Genomic DNA, 14,030 nt, shown 5'->3' with positions numbered 1-14,030 from the left:
GTGAAGCAACGGATCGGACTCTGGAGCCTCAGACACCTCACTTGTGAGGGTAAGGCACTCGTCCTGCGTAATGAGGTCCTGCCCGTCTTGCAGTACACGGCGCAGGCCTGGCCCCCACACGTCACTGTGTGCAGGGCCATTACCAGGACAGTGTTTCACTTTGTCTGGGGATCCAAGATGGACAGAGTCAGGCGGGCCGTCATGTACAAGGAGCCTCGCAAGGGTGGGAAGGGTGTTCCAGATATCCCCACCCTCCTGCGATCCTCTTTTGTGTGTGATTGTGTCCGCCGGACTTTGCAAGTCAAGAATGGCTCCGCGGGCAGGTCCATGTCTCGCTTCTTCCTGCTTCCTCTTTGGAGGCGACTCGGCTGGGACAAGTGGGACAGCTCCTTCCCCTACAAATGGACGACGCCATGGTTCTACGGAGACGTCGTTCGATTTGTGGGGGAGCATCAACTGGAGGGACTCAAGCCCGACTTGTGGAAGCCCAAAACTATCCACAAGCTAATCAGAGCCAAGGATGACGTGGAGAACATCACAGGACTTCACCAGGACACGCTGGAGACTGTGTGGACAAATGTGTCGTCTGACAGGCTGACCAACGGGCACAAGGACTTGTCGTGGATGGCGATTCAGGGCGGACTGCCCGTCCGGTCATTCATGCATGCCCGGAACCTGTGCAAGACCCGGTACTGCCCAAGGTGCCCCTTCGTGGAGGAAACATCTTTGCACACTTTTTGGGACTGCGGATTTGCACAGCGCCTATTGACTGCACTTGAGGACGACCTGAGGAACTCTGTCCCCAGGGCGAGCCTATCGCACCATTCTGTGCTTTACGGACTCTTCCCTGGGGTTCATACCGTCGGAGCCATCCAGGAGGCTTGGCGCCTTATGAACTGCTTCAAGGATGCCGTTTGGGTCGCCAGGAACCGGCTCATCTTGAGGAGGGAGAGGATGTCCATCCAGGACTGCCGCAGGCTGATCCACAGCCTGCTCAGAGACTATTCCATCATGGACGGTCCGGAGGACGAGGACGAGGACTAAACCCCTCCTCCCCCTCTCCCCTTATGTGTCTTGTCTTTCAATAAAGCTTCGGGCCTGTGATTTTCCCCTCCCCATCCCCTTTTTCCCAATCCCCATCCCTTATCACGGTTCGTCGTACTGTATTGATTGACATGCTTTTTCTTTCAGATTGAGTGTTTTGTGTAGCATAGGGGTGTGATGTGTCTAGTTAGTGCGTCGTATCCTCATGCTATGTAAATATGATGTAGAATTCTGTGTGTACTGGGCTGCGGCACTGTACACTGTCTGTTAACTTATTTTTTGTGCTAATAAAAGATATATTCAATCAAAAAATCTGTTCTTATCAGTTTAATATCTGATACGTCCCCTATCTGGGGACCATATATTAAATGGATTTTTAGAACAGGGAGATGGAAAAAGAGCTTGCTCTGTCCACTCCACGCATTGACCTGGTATTGCAGTATCTCCAGGACCGGTGCACCCCTTCTTTAATGCAGTTTCTAAAATCAGAAAGAATTGAATTCAATGTTTTTTGTTCATTTTGCTTGTTTGTCGGATTTTGGGATGGACTCTTTGGCTTTGCTTTTCTTCTCCTCATTGGATTTTTCATGTTCAAAGTTGCAGAAGCCAGATTACAAGCTCATTTTGGTTCAACTTCAGCAACTGTGCATTGCATTGCCATGTAATGTGATGCAATGCTATCTTTCTAGCTCTCCCTTTTTACTTCCTTTTGGATAAACAGACATATTAGGCAAGCATTTTGGAGCTTTCACCTAAATAACTACAGGTGGTGAGATAAGCTGCACAATATAATTGACCTTTCAGTATATTGTTGCACACACACCATCTATTTAGCAAATGCCCTTGTTATCAACAGCAGCCTTTTAAACTCACCTGAGCTAACAGGTATGTGCGCTGGTTACTCTGCTGCGCTTAAAATTTCTTTTTTGGTTTGCTACAATGCCTTTTCTGAAACGTTGTCTCCCTCTGCTGGAACACTGACTTCTTTCATTTAATGCCTGCAGACTGTAAAAGAGAACCCAACCCAAAAAGTTTGGTTGATTAGTCTGTGGCATTCTGTTAAACTGTTGCTTATGGCGGTCTCTGTGAGCTTCTCAGCGACATTCAGCCAGCCAGGTATCCTGCCTGCAGTAGATGGAATGTGGCAATGGAACGCTGGCTGCGCGTGTCATAATAGGCTCTGAGCCTTTATATACCTGTGCACAGCAGCAGCCACCTTCAGTCTGCTGCTGGACAGCCAGCAGCAGCAGCAGCAGGAGAGGTATGTAATCAGGAGCCCTCCTGCTAAGGGTAGACAGCTGCTCGTTCCACCCCACCCCCCGCCTTAATTGGTTCTCCTCCCTTCCAACGGTGTTGAGGCGGGTGGGAACAGCAGGGGGTGAAGGTGCTGTGTTTAAAGAGGTGGAGTTATGCAGATCTAAAACGCGTGGATTGCAGCAGCAGCAAGCCGAAAAGTGCAGGCATGTAAGGGATCTAGAGGTTGACAACATGTCTTCTTAACGGGAGTCCAGGAGCTCATCTCCACAAATGGACTTTTCAGGATCCTTGGGTGGCTCCGTAGTTTGAAACCAATTCTGGTTATCGCTTCTCGGCCTTTTGGCTAAGATCAAGTGTAGTATCTGTTCTTATCAGTTTAATATCTGATACGTCCCCTATCTGGGGACCATATATTAAATGGATTTTTAGAACAGGGAGATGGAAAAAGAGCTTGCTCTGTCCACTCCACGCATTGACCTGGTATTGCAGTATCTCCAGGACCGGTGCACCCCTTCTTTAATGCAGTTTCTAAAATCAGAAAGAATTGAATTCAATGTTTTTTGTTCATTTTGCTTGTTTGTCGGATTTTGGGATGGACTCTTTGGCTTTGCTTTTCTTCTCCTCATTGGATTTTTCATGTTCAAAGTTGCAGAAGCCAGATTACAAGCTCATTTTGGTTCAACTTCAGCAACTGTGCATTGCATTGCCATGTAATGTGATGCAATGCTATCTTTCTAGCTCTCCCTTTTTACTTCCTTTTGGATAAACAGACATATTAGGCAAGCATTTTGGAGCTTTCACCTAAATAACTACAGGTGGTGAGATAAGCTGCACAATATAATTGACCTTTCAGTATATTGTTGCACACACACCATCTATTTAGCAAATGCCCTTGTTATCAACAGCAGCCTTTTAAACTCACCTGAGCTAACAGGTATGTGCTCTGGTTACTCTGCTGCGCTTAAAATTTCTTTTTTGGTTTGCTACAATGCCTTTTCTGAAACGTTGTCTCCCTCTGCTGGAACACTGACTTCTTTCATTTAATGCCTGCAGACTATAAAAGAGAACCCAACCCAAAAAGTTTGGTTGATTAGTCTGTGGCATTCTGTTAAACTGTTGCTTATGGCGGTCTCTGTGAGCTTCTCAGCGACATTCAGCCAGCCAGTTATCCTGCCTGCAGTAGATGGAATGTGGCAATGGAACGCTGGCTGCGCGTGTCATAATAGGCTCTGAGCCTTTATATACCTGTGCACAGCAGCAGCCACCTTCAGTCTGCTGCTGGACAGCCAGCAGCAGCAGCAGGAGAGGTATGTAATCAGGAGCCCTCCTGCTAAGGGTAGACAGCTGCTCGTTCCACCCCACCCCCCACCTTAATTGGTTCTCCTCCCTTCCAACGGTGTTGAGGCGGGTGGGAACAGCAGGGGGTGAAGGTGCTGTGTTTAAAGAGGTGGAGTTATGCAGATCTAAAACGCGTGGATTGCAGCAGCAGCAAGCCGAAAAGTGCAGGCATGTAAGGGATCTAGAGGTTGACAACATGTCTTCTTAACGGGAGTCCAGGAGCTCATCTCCACAAATGGACTTTTCAGGATCCTTGGGTGGCTCCGTAGTTTGAAACCAATTCTGGTTATCGCTTCTCGGCCTTTTGGCTAAGATCAAGTGTAGTATCTGTTCTTATCAGTTTAATATCTGATACGTCCCCTATCTGGGGACCATATATTAAATGGATTTTTAGAACAGGGAGATGGAAAAAGAGCTTGCTCTGTCCACTCCACGCATTGACCTGGTATTGCAGTATCTCCAGGACCGGTGCACCCCTTCTTTAATGCAGTTTCTAAAATCAGAAAGAATTGAATTCAATGTTTTTTGTTCATTTTGCTTGTTTGTCGGATTTTGGGATGGACTCTTTGGCTTTGCTTTTCTTCTCCTCATTGGATTTTTCATGTTCAAAGTTGCAGAAGCCAGATTACAAGCTCATTTTGGTTCAACTTCAGCAACTGTGCATTGCATTGCCATGTAATGTGATGCAATGCTATCTTTCTAGCTCTCCCTTTTTACTTCCTTTTGGATAAACAGACATATTAGGCAAGCATTTTGGAGCTTTCACCTAAATAACTACAGGTGGTGAGATAAGCTGCACAATATAATTGACCTTTCAGTATATTGTTGCACACACACCATCTATTTAGCAAATGCCCTTGTTATCAACAGCAGCCTTTTAAACTCACCTGAGCTAACAGGTATGTGCGCTGGTTACTCTGCTGCGCTTAAAATTTCTTTTTTGGTTTGCTACAATGCCTTTTCTGAAACGTTGTCTCCCTCTGCTGGAACACTGACTTCTTTCATTTAATGCCTGCAGACTATAAAAGAGAACCCAACCCAAAAAGTTTGGTTGATTAGTCTGTGGCATTCTGTTAAACTGTTGCTTATGGCGGTCTCTGTGAGCTTCTCAGCGACATTCAGCCAGCCAGGTATCCTGCCTGCAGTAGATGGAATGTGGCAATGGAACGCTGGCTGCGCGTGTCATAATAGGCTCTGAGCCTTTATATACCTGTGCACAGCAGCAGCCACCTTCAGTCTGCTGCTGGACAGCCAGCAGCAGCAGCAGCAGGAGAGGTATGTAATCAGGAGCCGTCCTGCTAAGGGTAGACAGCTGCTCATTCCACCCCACCCCCCGCCTTAATTGGTTCTCCTCCCTTCCAACGGTGTTGAGACGGGTGGGAACAGCAGGGGGTGAAGGTGCTGTGTTTAAAGAGGTGGAGTTATGCAGATCTAAAACGCGTGGATTGCAGCAGCAGCAAGCCGAAAAGTGCAGGCATGTGAGGGATCTAGAGGTTGACAACATGTCTTCTTAACGGGAGTCCAGGAGCTCATCTCCACAAATGGACTTTTCAGGATCCTTGGGTGGCTCCGTAGTTTGAAACCAATTCTGGTTATCGCTTCTCGGCCTTTTGGCTAAGATCAAGTGTAGTATCTGTTCTTATCAGTTTAATATCTGATACGTCCCCTATCTGGGGACCATATATTAAATGGATTTTTAGAACAGGGAGATGGAAAAAGAGCTTGCTCTGTCCACTCCACGCATTGACCTGGTATTGCAGTATCTCCAGGACCGGTGCACCCCTTCTTTAATGCAGTTTCTAAAATCAGAAAGAATTGAATTCAATGTTTTTTGTTCATTTTGCTTGTTTGTCGGATTTTGGGATGGACTCTTTGGCTTTGCTTTTCTTCTCCTCATTGGATTTTTCATGTTCAAAGTTGCAGAAGCCAGATTACAAGCTCATTTTGGTTCAACTTCAGCAACTGTGCATTGCATTGCCATGTAATGTGATGCAATGCTATCTTTCTAGCTCTCCCTTTTTACTTCCTTTTGGATAAACAGACATATTAGGCAAGCATTTTGGAGCTTTCACCTAAATAACTACAGGTGGTGAGATAAGCTGCACAATATAATTGACCTTTCAGTATATTGTTGCACACACACCGTCTATTTAGCAAATGCCCTTGTTATCAACAGCAGCCTTTTAAACTCACCTGAGCTAACAGGTATGTGCGCTGGTTACTCTGCTGCGCTTAAAATTTCTTTTTTGGTTTGCTACAATGCCTTTTCTGAAACGTTGTCTCCCTCTGCTGGAACACTGACTTCTTTCATTTAATGCCTGCAGACTATAAAAGAGAACCCAACCCAAAAAGTTTGGTTGATTAGTCTGTGGCATTCTGTTAAACTGTTGCTTATGGCGGTCTCTGTGAGCTTCTCAGCGACATTCAGCCAGCCAGGTATCCTGCCTGCAGTAGATGGAATGTGGCAATGGAACGCTGGCTGCGCGTGTCATAATAGGCTCTGAGCCTTTATATACCTGTGCACAGCAGCAGCCACCTTCAGTCTGCTGCTGGACAGCCAGCAGCAGCAGCAGCAGGAGAGGTATGTAATCAGGAGCCCTCCTGCTAAGGGTAGACAGCTGCTCGTTCCACCCCACCCCCCGCCTTAATTGGTTCTCCTCCCTTCCAACGGTGTTGAGGCGGGTGGGAACAGCAGGGGGTGAAGGTGCTGTGTTTAAAGAGGTGGAGTTATGCAGATCTAAAACGCGTGGATTGCAGCAGCAGCAAGCCGAAAAGTGCAGGCATGTAAGGGATCTAGAGGTTGACAACATGTCTTCTTAACGGGAGTCCAGGAGCTCATCTCCACAAATGGACTTTTCAGGATCCTTGGGTGGCTCCGTAGTTTGAAACCAATTCTGGTTATCGCTTCTCGGCCTTTTGGCTAAGATCAAGTGTAGTATCTGTTCTTATCAGTTTAATATCTGATACGTCCCCTATCTGGGGACCATATATTAAATGGATTTTTAGAACAGGGAGATGGAAAAAGAGCTTGCTCTGTCCACTCCACGCATTGACCTGGTATTGCAGTATCTCCAGGACCGGTGCACCCCTTCTTTAATGCAGTTTCTAAAATCAGAAAGAATTGAATTCAATGTTTTTTGTTCATTTTGCTTGTTTGTCGGATTTTGGGATGGACTCTTTGGCTTTGCTTTTCTTCTCCTCATTGGATTTTTCATGTTCAAAGTTGCAGAAGCCAAATTACAAGCTCATTTTGGTTCAACTTCAGCAACTGTGCATTGCATTGCCATGTAATGTGATGCAATGCTATCTTTCTAGCTCTCCCTTTTTACTTCCTTTTGGATAAACAGACATATTAGGCAAGCATTTTGGAGCTTTCACCTAAATAACTACAGGTGGTGAGATAAGCTGCACAATATAATTGACCTTTCAGTATATTGTTGCACACACACCATCTATTTAGCAAATGCCCTTGTTATCAACAGCAGCCTTTTAAACTCACCTGAGCTAACAGGTATGTGCGCTGGTTACTCTGCTGCGCTTAAAATTTCTTTTTTGGTTTGCTACAATGCCTTTTCTGAAACGTTGTCTCCCTCTGCTGGAACACTGACTTCTTTCATTTAATGCCTGCAGACTATAAAAGAGAACCCAACCCAAAAAGTTTGGTTGATTAGTCTGTGGCATTCTGTTAAACTGTTGCTTATGGCGGTCTCTGTGAGCTTCTCAGCGACATTCAGCCAGCCAGGTATCCTGCCTGCAGTAGATGGAATGTGGCAATGGAACGCTGGCTGCGCGTGTCATAATAGGCTCTGAGCCTTTATATACCTGTGCACAGCAGCAGCCACCTTCAGTCTGCTGCTGGACAGCCAGCAGCAGCAGCAGCAGGAGAGGTATGTAATCAGGAGCCCTCCTGCTAAGGGTAGACAGCTGCTCGTTCCACCCCACCCCCCGCCTTAATTGGTTCTCCTCCCTTCCAACGGTGTTGAAGCGGGTGGGAACAGCAGGGGGTGAAGGTGCTGTGTTTAAAGAGGTGGAGTTATGCAGATCTAAAACGCGTGGATTGCAGCAGCAGCAAGCCGAAAAGTGCAGGCATGTAAGGGATCTAGAGGTTGACAACATGCCTTCTTAACGGGAGTCCAGGAGCTCATCTCCACAAATGGACTTTTCAGGATCCTTGGGTGGCTCCGTAGTTTGAAACCAATTCTGGTTATCGCTTCTCGGCCTTTTGGCTAAGATCAAGTGCAGTGATCTACCGGTTGCTGCCTTGGTCTTGGCTGAGAGGTGCCTTGGGTACCCGGCTCCTTGGCCTCGGGGGATCGCTGCATGTAGCAGTGCGGCTTCACCCCCTTGCTGCTTTTGGGGAGCCGGATTAGTCCCTGGGCAACGAGGGGCGATCAGCCTGCCTGCTTTTTTTAAGTAGGCGAGGAGGATTTTTGCCACGTTTGGTGTGAAGATATGGACGGGAGAAGCCCAAATATGCTGACCTGTGAAGAGGTCCCAGTTTTTACAAGACTGAAGAATGCAGTGCGGTTTATTTTTTTGGATCCAGAGAAGAAGAAGTCTGGCTTGTTTTTTTTGGTAGAGAAGATTTTGTTTGGACTATTGGAAGTTCAAATGGAACAAGTTTTGTCTATGTTGGAGTTCCCGAAGAGAGGGATATATGATGTTATTTTTTGTTCAGAAGATATCTTTTCTGACTTTTGGAAGAGAATGGATCTAGTGAAGGAAGATTCGATACTTGAAGGTGTTTTTTTTGTGTCGCATTTTCCTAGGAAGGAAAGGCTAATAGTAATAAGGATGTATAGTCCTTTCATATTGGAAGAAGAGATCATGACCTTTTTATCCCGGTACTGTGAGAAAGTGAGTTCTGCTGGCAAAATGTTTAACCGATATGGTTTTTGGACCACGAGGTGGAGGTTCCTGGTCAAGTTCAAGGAAAGTTCGGATGGTGTTGTGGTACTCCCACCAAGTAGATTCAAAATCGGGACAGTTAATGGAGATATGTTCTTTACAGGTATGCCGAAGTTTTGTAGGCGTTGTAAACAGTATGGCCATGAAAAGGATTCCTGTACATTACAGTGGTGTGCCAAGTGTGAAGAAGTGGGACATAAGGCAGAGAATTGTGAAAAAAGTAAGAAATGTAATCTATGTGGTGGCAGTGGTCATTTATATGATTGCTGTCCTGTCAATAAAAGGGAGGAGAAGTCAGTTGACAAGGAAGATGGAAATGAAGAAGAGTCTGAAGCTGCCCCCCATGATGAAACGGAAGAGAACATATCTCAAAAGAAGGAGGAACAAATAAGAGATATAAGAAAAGAAGGTGATCATATGGAAGAAGATACTGAGAGTGATATCACAGGCGTTGAGATTGAAAATACTAGCTTGGAAGAAGAAGTGGAGGTGGATAGGGAGTCAGAAGATCAGGAGGAAAGTGAGTCCTCCAGTCAGGATGAAAAGGAAGGTGCTGTAAGTAATATGGAAGAGGAGGAGGAGGGTGAAGAAACTAGTGAAGAAGAAAGAGAGGATGTCGCATGTGAAGCCAGAGAAGAAATTGAAGGAGTTTTGTCATCTGGGAAGGACTCTAGTGAAGCAAAGGATGTTTCAGAAAAAAATATGAGGGAGATGGAGGAGAGACAAGAAGTGTTGAAAATGCTAGAGAGTTGTGAAGGGGGGAGTCAGGCTAGTCTAAGGCGCAAAGTGTGGAATAACATTTATAGCGATATGCATCGTTTTTTTTCAACTTACAGAATACCTCAGTCGTTGGCTAAAGAGGTAGAAGAAGCTTGGGATGGTCGGTTTCTGGATGGGAGGCTTTTGAATGCCTTGGCAGCATATGGCCTGAAGAGAGGAATGTTGCCTTAAATCGTAATGGTAAAGATTGTAATGTTGTGATGTAAAGAATATGGAATAACTGTATTGTGATAATATAAACGTATATATATAAAATAAGATTGGAAAAATGGATATATGACCCACAATGATGGATAACAACCTAATACCATTTGGAAATCATTGCAATGCATGAAATGGTAAATATGGGACTTGTAATCTGAGTGGAAATAAAAAAAAAAAAGAAAAAAAAAAAAAAAAAAAAAAAAAAATCTGTTCTTATCAGTTTAATATCTGATACGTCCCCTATCTGGGGACCATATATTGAATGGATTTTTAGAACAGGGAGATGGAAAAAGAGCTTGCTCTGTCCACTCCACGCATTGACCTGGTATTGCAGTATCTCCAGGACCGGTGCACCCCTTCTTTAATGCAGTTTCTAAAATCAGAAAGAATTGAATTCAATGTTTTTTGTTCATTTTGCTTGTTTGTCGGATTTTGGGATGGACTCTTTGGCTTTGCTTTTCTTCTCCTCATTGGATTTTTCATGTTCAAAGTTGCAGAAGCCAGATTACAAGCTCATTTTGGTTCAACTTCAGCAACTGTGCATTGCATTGCCATGTAATGTGATGCAATGCTATCTTTCTAGCTCTCCCTTTTTACTTCCTTTTGGATAAACAGACATATTAGGCAAGCATTTTGGAGCTTTCACCTAAATAACTACAGGTGGTGAGATAAGCTGCACAATATAATTGACCTTTCAGTATATTGTTGCACACACACCATCTATTTAGCAAATGCCCTTGTTATCAACAGCAGCCTTTTAAACTCACCTGAGCTAACAAGTATGTGCGCTGGTTACTCTGCTGCGCTTAAAATTTCTTTTTTGGTTTGCTACAATGCCTTTTCTGAAACGTTGTCTCCCTCTGCTGGAACACTGACTTCTTTCATTTAATGCCTGCAGACTATAAAAGAGAACCCAACCCAAAAAGTTTGGTTGATTAGTCTGTGGCATTCTGTTAAACTGTTGCTTATGGCGGTCTCTGTGAGCTTCTCAGCGACATTCAGCCAGCCAGGTATCCTGCCTGCAGTAGATGGAATGTGGCAATGGAACGCTGGCTGCGCGTGTCATAATAGGCTCTGAGCCTTTATATACCTGTGCACAGCAGCAGCCACCTTCAGTCTGCTGCTGGACAGCCAGCAGCAGCAGCAGCAGGAGAGGTATGTAATCAGGAGCCCTCCTGCTAAGGGTAGACAGCTGCTCGTTCCACCCCACCCCCCGCCTTAATTGGTTCTCCTCCCTTCCAACGGTGTTGAGGCGGGTGGGAACAGCAGGGGGTGAAGGTGCTGTGTTTAAAGAGGTGGAGTTATGCAGATCTAAAACGCGTGGATTGCAGCAGCAGCAAGCCGAAAAGTGCAGGCATGTAAGGGATCTAGAGGTTGACAACATGTCTTCTTAACGGGAGTCCAGGAGCTCATCTCCACAAATGGACTTTTCAGGATCCTTGGGTGGCTCCGTAGTTTGAAACCAATTCTGGTTATCGCTTCTCGGCCTTTTGGCAAGATCAGTGGTGGTTTTCTGCTGCTGGTGTTGTTTGGAGGGCAGTTGTGACTGGGGTTCCCCCTTGTGGGGCCCTAGTGTGCGATTGAGCGGCGATTGTGTTTATCTGCTGTAAAAATGGTGGAGAAAACACGTGGATTAGAGGACTCGGTCCGTCTGAAGGTGTCTGCAGGTCATGAAGGAGAAATCGGTTTGGACCAAGTTTGCGTTGATGTCTTGAAGAACATTAATGGCTTGAAGGTAACGGATGTATTGGCACTGCAGGATTTTCAGAAACAAGGAATTTATGATATCACTTTTGTTTCTTTGAGTATTTGCCAGAGAGTCTACATGGAGTTGGTACGAATGAAGGAAGAAAAGGAATTGAAATGCCTAGAGTTTATTGCACTGGAACCTCTGTTCCAGCAGACATATAAGTATGTGGTTGTGCACATGTATAACCCTAAAGTTCCGGATGAGACTGTTTCCAATTTTTTAGCTCGGTATTGTAGTGAGGTTAAATTTTTGTGAAGAATGAAGAACAAATACAATTATCTAAATGGCAAGAGGAGATATGTTGTAAAACTGAGACCGGATGATAGAGCTATTGGGGGTGCCAAGAGCATTCCTGCACAGTTTTCTATCGGAGGAGAAAGGGGATTTTGTTTTTATAATGGACAGATGGAATATTGTAGGAAGTGTCATGAGTTTGGACATGTTCAGAAAGATTGTCCAGTGCAAGGTGATGTTTGTAGAGGTTGTGGGAAATCTGGGCATGTTGCAAGTGGTTGCCCAATGAATAAGGTGTGTGATTTGTGTGGACATGCAGATCACCTTGCAAGGAAATGTAGATTGTGGGCTCAGATTCCTAGGTCACAGGTGGACGCTGAAGAGAGGCAGAAGAAGACTCGGCAGGAAAGTGGGGAGGAGGGCGAAGGCTCAGATTCAGAGGGGGAAAGCCAAAAACAAGATGGTGGTAGGGGAAGAGACCATGCGGTGCCCAAGATGGAGGAAAAGGGGCGGAGCCAGAAGAAAGTTGGTTTGAGGGAGGGGCTGGAAGTAATAAACAAAGTAGCTGATGTGCATGGCCCGGGTGATGGGATGGATTTGTCTAATATGGCGGAGTCAGTGAATCCTGTTTTGGGAAGAGATGGGGGTGAGGAAATGGAGGTTTTGGAGGAGGAGGATTCTGATTCGGATGGAACTATAACCCCTCAGCAGCGTGATAGGGTTAACAGTGATTGGAGTGAAAATGAGGAGGAAGATGATGGCAAGGAGGAGAGTTATGCCTCCGTGATTAAAAGAAGTAAGGTGGAGGGGTGTTGGTCTGGGGGGCAGGAAGATCCAGTCTCCCTAAGACCAGGTTATTCTAACAGGGACTCGAGTTCTGAGTCGCCTGATATACGTAGAAAAGTGGGTGGCAGGAGTGGGTTTTCTCCTGGTTCATGATGGATCGGGTATGGTGGAGATTTTTTCCTGTTGTTATGATGGCGTTGTGTGTTGCTTCTCTGAATGTACGAGGGATTGGTTCTGCTTGTAGGAGAGCAGGGATACTGGAGTACATTGAGAGTGTGAATGCAGATATTGTCTGTCTGCAGGAATGTGTAATTAAATCTGCCCCGCATGAGAGTGAGTGGAATAAGGGGCAATCTTTTTGGTCCCCATGCTCAGAAAACAGGAATGAAGGGGTGGGCATTTTACTGTGTAATTCCAGTCTAAAGGTTTTAGAGTTTAAAGTAATCATACCTGGGAGATGTTTGTTTTTATTAGTGGATTTTTTAGGTCAGCGGGTACGGGTTTTTAATGTTTATGCCCCTGCTGATAAACAAGCAAGAGTTGGGTTTTTGGAGTCTCTAAAGTTGTTTTTACCAGGCAGAGACTTCACTATAGTGGCTGGAGATTTTAATTGTGTCAGATCCGCAAAAGATCGTAAGAGCTCTACGGAAGGTAGGACTGATGTTACGTCTAATATTTTAAATCAGATTGTGCAGGATTTACGCTACACGGATGCTGGTCTGATGGTTGGGCCAAGTGATAAGTTCACATACATATCAGATAGTGGACGTAGTGTTTCCCGAATTGACTATGTTTTTATGTCTGAAGGGATTAAGGTGGCCAAGTGCAATCACGTGATGACGACTTTTTCTGACCACAAGATGATAGTGGTAGATCTGTGTATAGCTGAGTCCCTGGCTTTTGGAAAGGGACTCTGGAAGCTGAACGTAAGCCTGCTGGAAGAGGAGAGTGTTAAGGTTGGTTTTAATAAAGTGTTTTTGTCTTGTGTGTCTGAACAGCACCTTTTTAAAGATTTGCTAGAGTGGTGGGACTGGGCTAAGGAGAAATTTGAATGTTATTTTAAAGGGGTGTGTTTTAGGAGAGCGAAAGCCAAAAGGGATCATGATGCTGCTGTTATTTCAAAATTGGAAGTACTCCATAAGTTTAAGAGAGCGGGGATGGAGGTGGATAAAGAGATTGCAGATTTGAAGGACGAACTGAAGAAGATACTTATTGAAAAAGGGAAGACTATTATGTTTAAGGCAAAAATAAAGCACATGGAGGAAAATGAGCAATGTTCGAGATACTTTTTTAAAAAATGTTTTAAACCTAAAGGGGTTTTTAAGTCTGTTTTTTCTCCTGCAGGGGAGGTATCTGGGGATGAGATGATTGGCAGTATTCTTTCCTTTTATGAAACACTCTTCTCTAACGATAGTAGAGCCAGTGATGCGGAAATTAATGATTATTGCAAAGTATTAACTAATAATATTCCTGAGGAGAAAATTGGGTTTTTAAGTGAGGAGGTTGGGAAAGATGAAATTAGACGGGCAGTGGATGGCTTGGCGAAAGGCAAGACGCCAGGCTGTGATGGTCTTCCTGCTGAATTTTATGTTAGATTTTGGGATATTATAGGTGTGGAGTTTTCCCGGGTGGTGCAATATGGTTTTACTCATGGGATTTTATCGGTTTCTATGCGTAGGGGGATTGTTACGCTGATTCATAAGAAAGGGGACATGAGGGATATTAAAAA

At 45.0% G+C, this 14,030-nt stretch overlaps 5 non-coding genes and 1 pseudogene across 5 annotated transcripts; all 6 read left to right on the top strand.

The window, feature by feature from the left end:
* Positions 1-1,316: 1,316 nt before the first annotated feature.
* Positions 1,317-1,509, top strand: LOC141236416 (U2 spliceosomal RNA). Its single transcript, XR_012302076.1, has one exon. It is a non-coding gene; the product is annotated as a U2 spliceosomal RNA (small nuclear RNA).
* A 1,115-nt stretch (positions 1,510-2,624) lies between these two features.
* On the top strand, positions 2,625-2,815 carry LOC141236392 (U2 spliceosomal RNA). Its single transcript, XR_012302054.1, has one exon. It is a non-coding gene; the product is annotated as a U2 spliceosomal RNA (small nuclear RNA).
* Positions 2,816-3,927: 1,112 nt separating this feature from the next.
* On the top strand, positions 3,928-4,118 carry LOC141236391 (U2 spliceosomal RNA). Its single transcript, XR_012302053.1, has one exon. It is a non-coding gene; the product is annotated as a U2 spliceosomal RNA (small nuclear RNA).
* A 1,115-nt stretch (positions 4,119-5,233) lies between these two features.
* On the top strand, positions 5,234-5,424 carry LOC141236390 (U2 spliceosomal RNA). Its single transcript, XR_012302052.1, has one exon. It is a non-coding gene; the product is annotated as a U2 spliceosomal RNA (small nuclear RNA).
* A 1,115-nt stretch (positions 5,425-6,539) lies between these two features.
* On the top strand, positions 6,540-6,730 carry LOC141236389 (U2 spliceosomal RNA). The gene has a single exon (XR_012302051.1). It is a non-coding gene; the product is annotated as a U2 spliceosomal RNA (small nuclear RNA).
* Positions 6,731-9,719: 2,989 nt separating this feature from the next.
* LOC141236424 (U2 spliceosomal RNA) lies at positions 9,720-9,890 on the top strand (annotated as a pseudogene).
* The last annotated feature ends 4,140 nt before the right edge of the window (positions 9,891-14,030 follow it).

The sequence above is a fragment of the Phyllobates terribilis genome, unplaced genomic scaffold (genome assembly GCF_046119375.1).
Source record: "Phyllobates terribilis strain yellow unplaced genomic scaffold, ASM4611937v1 Scaffold_707__1_contigs__length_783275, whole genome shotgun sequence".
Classification (NCBI taxonomy): Eukaryota; Metazoa; Chordata; class Amphibia; order Anura; family Dendrobatidae; genus Phyllobates; species Phyllobates terribilis.
This window is presented reverse-complemented; position numbering and strand designations above follow the sequence as displayed.